Below are 8403 nucleotides of genomic sequence, written 5' to 3'. Positions count from 1 at the left end.
AACCACAGATTCAACTGTCTTTCTTGTCGTGCCTTTTAATGATTGCACAGCTCGAACTTGGTTGAAGATTCTGATGGGTGTCTCTCTCTGTCTTGGAACAGCACAGCTCTCTGGTTCGCCATGGCCATCAAAGCAAAGTGGCTCCTTTGTTTTTTTTGTTGATTTTTGAACTGTTAGTTTCAGCTGGAGTTGCCCTAACATTGCTTCATCTTCATCTTCATCTGGTTGAAATTTGCAGTGGGCCTCTTTGTCTCAGTTCTTGTGATGCTCTAGCTTGCTGCTGCTGCTTGAGTGGGAGAAGAACATTTAATATTCCTCTCTTTTTTTATGTTTCCAAGTATAATCAAGTCTTAGTGGTAAAGTATTTGATCACAACGTATATTGATCTCGTTGATTCGATTACGAATATTAAAAAAATAATTTTTTAAAATATATTGATTCCGTAGAATACCAAGGAATAAGCAATCAAATTCGTCGTTTGAGAAAAAAAAGAATAGCATGGCTGAATTATTATCGATCAAAAACTATTAAATAACAACTTAAATAAGTGTTTAAATACACTCAAATCCTAAATTTGCTTAACCTTAAAACTAAATTTATTCTAGGCAATTAAAAAGGTCTTAAACGATGTTTTTTGAGCTTGAAAATAGGTCGTTATAGATTTCACTCGGTAATCAATTGAAGTAGATCTTTGAATGAACTCCGATTTAGTATGTAAAATGCCCTGTCATTTATTCTGAGTCAAAAATTATGATCTCTAGAAAGATTGTTATGTTGTCTCTCTTCCGTATTAGTATTTAATGGAACAAATAGGAGGATCAAAATTCGAATCCAAATAGAGACGAATATTATAGAAATAGGTCTTTAAATATGTATAAATTGTACTTGGAAGTATCAAAATAGGTGAACTAGAAAGAAAGATCGTCTACCTTCAAGATAGTGGGACGAAACTTGGACATCTGAATTATAAAAAAAATAACAGAATCAAGTCTTGCTAAGTGTAACAGCGGAAGTCTTCATCTTCAATAAGCTAATGTTGAACTCTTCATGGTCCTTGTTGAACTTGGGGCAAGTTGACAAGTAGCTCATTTGTCCTCGGGGCATAGTTGAGAAGAAGATTTCTTCATGGTCCTTGTTGAGTCCCACTTGGGGCAAGTTGACAAGTAGCTCGTTCGAATGCACTTGTGGAGCCACGTGATGGCCTACCCGGGTCGTAGCTCGAGGGCCTGATGTCAACAACATTGAGGAGCTATTGGATTGGGACATGAGAAAGGAAAAAATGAGAGAGAGAGAGGAAAATAGCCTGGGAAGAAAAGAAAGGTAGCTCGGAGACTTTTGTTTCCAATCAGTCTGAGGATATAAGATTTCTGATTCCACCATTGATATGGTCGATCTAGGGCTCATGGTGTTGGATTTTATTTCTTCATTCAATGAACTTATATGTTATTTTGTAACACATGAACTTGTCATTACAGACAAATTCAATAAAGTGATCCAATGGATGTAATCATTATGTGTTTGGTTTATTCGATGTGAATTTTATGTCTACAAAATCGTTAATCAATTTTTCATTATTATTAATGGGTTGATAATGGATTTGGATTCTGAGACTATATATATATATGGGTTGTGGTCCTCGTAGAGTTAAGTTAATCACAATTGACTCTTCTTTCTTTCATTCAGAGAGGAGAATACAGTTGTTGCCATCCTAACTCCTATGGGAGATCAAGCTCGTTGTTTCGATGGCTTCTTCCTATATAAATCTCGCTTCAGGTCAGAATTTATAGCTCATATATTTTTCACAAATTACTATATATTAATGACAAGATCTTATGATTAAAATTATTTGATTCTTTACGATTCATATGCGGTTGTGCAATTCTTGCTTACAAAATTCCTTGAGGCTATGGCCGAGAAAGATTATAAGTTTGGACGAGGTGTTGGGACCTCCAAGAGGCTTAGGCCAAGGTGTGAGGAGGTTTGGGAAACCTCGGTTGAGGCCCGAAAATGAGCCCCAAAGTCGAGTAAGAGCTAGGTTAGGTTCTTTGCTCTTATGTCTTTGGTCCTACTTATAGACATTGAGTTATGTACATTTTACATCGCATGATGATAGATGATAGTGGGAGTTTTGATGTGTAGTTCGACAACATGTCGACTCTTTTCTAGTATCGTCTCCTTATTTTCTTCCTTCATTATTTCTAAGTTTATGTTTTATTAGGTTGCTTAACATAAAAATGACCTACAATACCATTTGTATAGTAGGTGTAAGACTAATTGTATTTTTGTGTTAAAGATTAAAATCAAACCTTATACGATCCTCGTAGAGTAGAACGAACAAGGAGAAGAGAATCAAAGGATCAACACGGACAAGGTCAATCTTCCCCCACATACCATTGCCTTGCGGCCTTGGCTTACTAGGACTTTCCTGCTTTACCGACTATTGATTTTTGTCTATGATTCTTACTACAAAGCTAATAGGATTTGAGTCCTCAAATAGTAGTTTGGGAACATGGAGGTTTCCATCCCTTCTCTTGAATTACATCTTGAGAGAGGTATCGAGTTATCCTCGTTGGTTCAACAAGGACTAGAATAGTTTCCGAAGCCTCCTTCAAGGCAATAGACGATAGTCGATCACCGGACTACAACTCTCATACGGCAAAAAACACCTAGAGGAAGAACACTCCTAGAGCTCCAATGAAGGGCAAGACATCAAGACTCATCCTTTCATACTTCCTCCCTATGGTACATCATATGGTGGGGGAGGGGACATATAGAAAGTAAATCAAAAGAGCTAGATAGACTTGCTCGATCGATCAATGAATACTCGTATGAGCTCGAGAAATCCTCACATGTGTTGGAACTTTGACGACCTCACAAGAGGTAAATCTTTTCAACTCTAGCACACAACTAATTGTGTGACATTGAACAAATTTTAAGATGGCCAAACGATGTGCTAAAGGACTTTGCTTCGGCTACGAAGATTAGGGTGTGCCTCTATACTTCTCGATTGTCCCGATGAATAAGGTGTGACTATAAGGCTTGAGGATCTACTCAAGGGTCCATATATTGCTATATATTGAAGGTAAAATGATGTTGTACTAGGAATTTCATGGTCAAATAGGTTGCGCCTCTTCCTCGTGTTTTTTTTTACACAATTCACGAAACAAAGAAGACAAGTGAAGTTGAAAGGGAACTAATAATAGCCATAGTCGCCATCTTTAGGGGATGAACAAAAATTGGTTCATCAAATGACAACTTACTTGCAAAGAATAACCACCTACTCTAAGACTTAAGCAAATTATCATCAATCAAAGACTCATCAAAGAAAGAAGTTAAGGAACTTGACGAGAAGACAAATCGGCAAGCATGATCACAATAGAATAGGTGGGACAATTCAAGAAGGGCTCGAAAGCTTCAACATCGAACAATTCAATAAGAAAAATAATTCTATGTAGAAATCTTCCTTAGAATAGATCAATTTGAAAGTGGATAGAAAAAAGAATCAATCCTTTTAGGATCACTAAAGACTTGGTACAATTTTTCCTCATTGCTACTCGTCATCGCCTTCTACTATAACCCTAGTAGAGTTACTTGTTGCTTTTGCCTTCCTCAACTAGCATTGCCATAGCTTGCTAACTTCCTCGTTCGTTCCACTAGTCGTGGGGAGAGAATCATGAAAAAGCATTCAAATTGCAATATTAGAACTCATCTCCAAGCTCACTTTCGGTCCATCATCAAGATCGACTATATGGATTCTTCTATTTATGGATTCTTCTAATTGAGTTAGTAAAGGCTCTCCTACATCCCCAAAACAAAATCTTGACAAATACCTTGCTCCTTTATAGGTGTTTCATGTACCTGCAATCTTAAGAATTAGAAACTTATTTCATGTTATTAATGCAAATGTATTTTCCTTTATTAAATAACAATGACACGATAATCAAGTCTTATCTTATTAGATAGAATCGATTATATAGATTCTTCTACTCTAAAAAAAAAGGGCAGCCCGGTGCACGAAGCTCCCGCCATGCGGGGTCCGGGGAAAGGATCCATTGTACTCTTGCCTTTAGCAAGAGGCTGTTTCCAGGATTTGAACCCGTGACCTCTAGGTCACATGGCAGCAACCTTACCATTGAGAACTCTATCCTTGCTATATTATCATCTATATTTAAATAAATTTTATTTTATTTTATCATTGTTAATCAAGTCTTTTTTTATGTGTATATTATTAGAGCATTTATTGATCATCTAAATACATGTTTATACCATTTTAAATGTGTATTTCTGAGTTTTCTCTTAATAAGTACAAGTCCGACACTTATCTCATCTCTACAACACTTATCTTCTATCAACGTGCTCGAGTCATAGCATAATATTCCGCTCCATATAATATAGTAAGTCAAACCATAGAACTTCCTTTTAAATTTTACTCTCTTCCATTTTAACCATTATGTTTGCATTTTATATATGACATCTCTGTCAATTCTTCCCTCTTTTTATAAAGATGATTCTAAATGTATACTTAATAACTCGTGATCTTCTAAATTAATAATTATCATTACGTCTTTTATAAAAATAATATAAAAACAAAAACAAAAATAAACAATAATTGGCATGCATGATTAGTACCTCACAGAGGAGTTGTCTTGATGTTGTTCCAAGTTGCATGACAGCCATGGCCAACTCATTTGTGTTGTTAGCATGCATCTGCCCTCATGATCTATCTAACAATGCAACTCCAATATTTTCTCTTCTTTTCTCTCCAGGAAGAAGACAAGGCATGGGGGCTCACCAAGGGACTCCAGCCAACATGCATCTTGCTTCACAGGAAGGAAAGAAGGCATTTTTGTGCTCAAGACAAAATTTATATATGCAGGTCCACAGAGTTTTGGGAAAGATGAACATAAAATGTAAGATGTTGCTTCGACCACACTCTCCTCGTGAGTTCGAATCGGTAGAGCTTCTACTTCCTTACATTCAAACGGTCCCCTATGTTTGCACGTCAATACGCGTCAATAGGTGTCAACATGGCCGACGTGACCCTTTTGATAGTCAAGTTAGCACGGGGCTAAGAAGAAGAAAAGTGAAAGAGCGCGAATGAAAACTTGTGTTCTTGTGAAAAAAAAGGTTGCTTTCAATCACCATCATGCACGCAGCCTATCTTTTATACCGTCGAACCTCACTGTCCACATGGATTGCCTCCTCCGCTTGCGGACTGCATAAAGCATGGGGTTGTATGGAGCCACATCCGCCTACGGATGAGTGTCTGAGGCATGACATTTACATTGTATATCTGACTTGATAGAGATAATATTTTTGTGACCCGAACTCAGCGTTGCATCTCTGAGGACATTTACCTATTTGAGAATGCTCTTGTAGTGTAACCTGTCTAACTCGATAGAGATAATGTGTTCATGACTTGAATGCACCATCTTGAGGACGTTCCTATTTGAGAATGAGTGTAACCTGTATGGAGAATGTTCCCAAAGCGAGTGTACTATTGAAGCCCATTCTTACTACGAATAATGTAGAGTTTCATAGATATCTCTTAGGCTTCGGAACACTCCATAGGTTTCATTGCTTATCGCTAGAGTTGTTAAAACGAATCAATCGGATTGAACATAGTATAAGTTCGTTGGCTAAATCAAGCATCAAGCATAGCATGAGGCTGAGTTAGGCATGATACAATAGCAAGGGTTCGAAGACAAGGCCATAGCCAGTTTACCCAAGGCCTAGCTAGGTCTGTATGGACTAATTAATTTACTATTTTTTATATTTTTAAAAATTTTATTTTTTCAACACAAGGCCATAGCCAGTTGACCAAGACATAGGTCTGTTGGAAAATTAATTTACTATTTTTTATATTTTTAAAAATTTTATTTTCTTTTTTAATTGAAAAAAGGGGGAAAATTATCTTTAAAATCATCCCACTCCCTCGTATTCTATCCAAGGGAACAAATAGAATAATTAAACAATGCCCTCTGTCACGATAAGAAAAAAATATCCAAGAGGTTCTAAATTATATAGATAATTATAATATATATATATATTAAAAAAAATAAAAGAGTATTTTATTAGATGTTTGGTATCTAAAATGCATTTTACATAATAACTACTCAATAATTACTATGTAACACCTAATATAATATTATTATAGTATTATAATAAACATTACTATAATAATTATTTTTACATAATTTTAATCAATTTACCCTAATGGTAATATAATTTAAATAATTTTAATTAAATTAAAAAATATTTTTATATAATTATATTCAAGATTTATCATTTATAGCAGTTGTTTTTAAAATTTTAAATTTAAATAATTGTGTGGTAATTAATCATAATTGCTATAATAACATTAAAAAAAAAATAATATCATACCAGCTATAACATCCTAAACAACTTAAAAATAAAAATATTTTTAAAATAAATATATATGAAATATGTGCTCTTTTGATTTTTTTTAATGTTTTTTAGGATAAAAATCAAAAGATGGTTTATATAATTGAAAACGCACTTTTAATTTTTATCTAAAAAACACATAAGATAATCTTATAACGTACAATATTTAAAATTCAAATGGAATGAATATTTTAAAAAATAATTTTATTCTAACTGTGTTATAAATATAAATTATATATATTATTTTAATTGAGATATATTCAATTCTTCATACTAATTAATTCTAGAGATGATTAACCTAATCTCATAAAAATTTCTCATCAATTATTAAAATAAATCAAGAAGCATGAATAACTCATCGCTCTACAATTAATTGATTGTGTGTTACAGATAAGATAGGATACGTGATTAACTGATTATTCGCTTCCCATGGAAATTTCTCATCAACTACTAGAATAAATCGATAAGCATGGCTTTAGGAAGGCGAAGTATTTCAGGATTATCTTTCTATTAAATGAAATTAATTTACAGTGGGCCATAATTAACCAATCAATTCTTAAATACTCGATTAATTATCAAATCACTTTGTCATTTCTACAATAAAAGTGGAATCGGTCACTCTTAATAGTCTCACACGATCGATCTCATGATCATTTATAAGAAAATAAATCGAGAAGCTGTAGTCACAATAAAAAAGTCATTGTCTCGATTTCATCCAAAATCAAATCTTTATCTATTTCAATAAATTTATTTCGTCGTAACCAACTCAATTATGTTCCAAGAGTTGAATCACCTTGTCATTGCACCTTAAGAAGGTGAAGTTCAGACATCTAAATTACTAAAACAAGTAAAAAAAGCCATACAACAATTAAACAATCTCGATCCACCTGGTCATTCGCCATCAGTCTTTGTCCATCTTTTTCTTCTCCATTCTTTCGATGAAAGAGATCCTAAGCTAGAAATACTCTTCTTCTTCTTCTTCTTTACCATGTCTCCTCATCATCCTCTCCAACTGCAACCTTCTCCCTTTCTCCTCTCCTCTCCCTTTTCCGTCTCCTTCCCTCCACCCGCTGCTCATCGTCGACCATCTATGTGCGGTCAGATAGTCAACCTCAAATAAACTCCAAGTCGAATATAAAATGCAACAGATCGATCGATTTCGACCATTATCGATCTCCGAATCAAATCCCCTCTTATTCGTCGTTTGCATCCTCGCCATGTCCTCCTCCTTCCTCGTACATAACAGCGGCGTCGCCATCTTCGGCTTCTGCATGTTCCTCTGCCTTCTCTACCCTCTACTTTTCAGGAGCTGCGCCCGCCACCGGCGCGGCGCCTCCGCGAGGTCGACGACTCGGCGCTTCGCGAGGCCGGACTCAGTCAGCCCACCATCGACGCGCTGCCGAGCTTCGTCTACCGCAGCCGCGGCGACAGCAAAGACAGCAGCGCCGCCGCTGTAGCCGTCGACTGCGCGGTCTGCCTCGGCCAGGTGGCGGAGGGGGAGATGGTGAGGCAGCTGCCGACCTGCCGCCACGCCTTCCACGTCGAGTGCATCGACAAGTGGCTGCACTCCCACTCACTCTGCCCGCTTTGCCGTGCCGAGACAAAGCCTCCACCTCCTCCTCCGCCGCCGCCGCCGCCGCCGATGGAATAAAAGACGGCGTCTCTTGGTGGTGTGGAAGGCCAAACGAGGGATTTGGAAAATTACATTTTAGTCCTGTAAATTTGTAAATCAAGCCGTCTTATTTGTTAATTTTGCATCGATCTCCGTCCACGGAAGATCGTTTGTAATTCTTTAAACTCTGGGTAAAAGTGTACAAACTGAAGTTGACTTGTGATGGTGGTAGTAGCTGTAGTGGAATTAGATAAATTCAGGGAGTGATTGCATGTATTATTTCTAACCTTTAATTAAATAGACTTATATGTTTCATAACATACAAATTTGCTATAAGAAAATTAATCTAATAAAAATGATCTAATTAATGGTTTGATTACAAAAAT

General features: G+C 36.2%; 1 pseudogene; it reads left to right on the top strand.

The window, feature by feature from the left end:
• The first annotated feature begins 7590 nt into the window (after positions 1 to 7590).
• On the top strand, positions 7591 to 8275 carry LOC141844300 (RING-H2 finger protein ATL39-like; annotated as a pseudogene).
• Positions 8276 to 8403: the final 128 nt, after the last annotated feature.

This window comes from Curcuma longa, chromosome 13 (genome assembly GCF_044706935.1).
Source record: "Curcuma longa cultivar G26 ecotype Majalengka, Jawa Barat chromosome 13, ITB_CL_G26_1.1, whole genome shotgun sequence".
Classification (NCBI taxonomy): Eukaryota; Viridiplantae; Streptophyta; class Magnoliopsida; order Zingiberales; family Zingiberaceae; genus Curcuma; species Curcuma longa.
The sequence above is the reverse complement of the archived record's forward strand: the minus strand, read 5'-3'. Positions and strand labels throughout refer to the sequence as shown.